A 2,481-nucleotide genomic window follows, 5' to 3' on the forward strand; every position below is an offset into this window, starting at 1 on the left:
GATTTTGAAACATTTGTGAAGACAGACACATCCTTAGAAGTCCAGAAAAAAATTGTGTGATATATCTATGTCCAAACAGTACTGAATGTCATCTTTCGCGTGCAAAGCAACATGCAATCAGATAGATAGATGAAATTCCGTTGCCAATACTATTGGATGGAGTCTCTTTTAGAGTAAAAAAGACCTCCGGTTGCCGACACAAGAAATAGCTTTACTTGTACATAAACGATGAACTTTTCCCAACAAGATTTTAGTTGGGAAAAGGCTTTTCTGGCAGAAGGGATTTTAATTTCACCAACTAAAATCGGATTTAAATTGTCCATTTTGATCAGTAAGGAGAATTCCAAAATCAGTTTCATTGACTGGAAAGATGGCGGCATGAGATTTATTGAGGTTGCCACACTGTATGCGTCTTCAAACAGCATTCCTATCATTATGATTTAGGGTTCTTATTAAGGGACCTTAAGAGAAATTAAATTAAACAAATAACTTTCGATGATGAGTTGGAGTGACAGAACAGGAAACAGTAACATCTTAGGTTATCTGTTTAAGAAAACATGTGAGGATGGCTTTTTAATGTGCTCAACATGAACTCCCTTTCTTTTAATCAAACTTCTTGTCTGGGCCTTTCTTGAATTAAAAACAATTGCAGTTGTGGTTAGATCCTTGTATCTACTTGGATTTTTCCAACAAACAAATTCCTCGAGTGTTCCAGGATTCATTGTTTATACGTGCACAAGGGTCTTGATAATTAATTAATCGATAATCACATGAGGCAGTTATGGACTGCCTGAAACCCATAATATTCCAGCTTTTAATTTCTCTGATGAGCCCTTATTCAGAGGCCAAGTCCCACATGCACGCTAGGGAACAGAAATTCTATGATTCCAATATCTATCAAGATATACGTACAGGGGTTGCTCAAATACAACATAATACTCCAAATCTTTATAAATTTAAAGTTAAGAAAAAAATCCAGATTTTTTGTTAAATACAATATATATCTTTTCATCTAACAAATTGGAAAGCTATTTTTTTAGTTTTCAAAATCTACACTGAATTTTAGAAACATATTTTAAAAATTCTTTACAATTTCCATTAATGTTTTCGAAAGAAAAATGCAAACAATATTTTTTTTCTTTATATAGAATCACTTTTAAGAAATCAAAAAAATCAAAAATATTTTTTCTTCTTACATTTTTCATATTTAGTTAGCATTATAAATTTATTCTTTTTTATGAATCCACTATTATAGAGGGTTTTATTTCTTTGAGTTAACAATATAACTTTTTCATAATCATTTTTTAATTTAAATAAAATAAATTTAATTTAATTTTTAAATTATCACGCATATAAAATATTAAAATAATTATTATAAATTATGATTTATATTTTTATGAAAATAACTATAATCTTGATGTACATCTTAGTTTTTTATGAACGAATATATCTTCATAAATCTTTTAAGTAATATACGAATAAAATTATAATTAGAGAGCAAACACTATCCAGCTTTGTAAGTTAAAGGCTGTCCTCAATTATACATGTAGCATAAATCTTTAAGTAATATATACGAATAAAAAAATCATAGCCTGCAACTCTATTCCTTCTATAACAAAGACAAACAAGACAGGTGGGTTAAACAACGATCTCACATTAAGATAATATAGCACCCTGATTAACCTAAGATAAGGGAATCTTTGCTATACAGCAAATTTTAAGGTGGTCGGTATAATTTGTCAGAACTTTTAACCTAGAAAGCAAGATAAATGCTTCCTCTAGGCGAGGCAGCTCGAGGCAGCATCAGCAAGGTATTCTATTACACAAATGTAATGTGGCCAGTCCTGTTGAAAATTACGAATAGACTAATAGCTATAGGAAACACAAGTGGCAAAAATTTTGATATATAAGAAGGCATAAGCTAAAAACTAATTTGGAACATTGAATAATTTTTAGCAAGTATTTTAATAACATCAGTTGGGCGAACCAGTATAAAATTTGCTATATTATAAGTTGCTATGTCATAAGCTAAAAACTAATTTGGAACATTAAATAATTTTTAGCAAGTATTTTAATAACATCAGTTGGGCGAACCTGTATAAAATTTGGTATATTATAAGTTGCTATGTCATGTGCAGATGTTTCCCAACTGTGTAACTTTGGGCTAGATGTTATGTGTGTCTAGTACTGTAGTGTCTTGCTTTATTAGAAACCGAAGCACATATATTTTGTCTCATTGATTGACCAAGGTCTTCTACTTCCAAACTTATTTCACGGGCTTCTATTTCATTAAAAAAAGAACAAGAAAAAAGAAAAACCACACTCGGAAGCTTGATGGGATTCATACTGGCAATGATTTTATATATATATATATATAGAAATGGGAGACATTCTAGACGGTAATCGAAGTTTTAAATGCTTCCATATCATGTTAACAGCATGATTGATTTGTTTAACTGGGTTTTAGAAAGACTCGGGAGA

The sequence above is a fragment of the Populus alba genome, chromosome 10 (genome assembly GCF_005239225.2).
Source record: "Populus alba chromosome 10, ASM523922v2, whole genome shotgun sequence".
Taxonomy (NCBI): Eukaryota; Viridiplantae; Streptophyta; class Magnoliopsida; order Malpighiales; family Salicaceae; genus Populus; species Populus alba.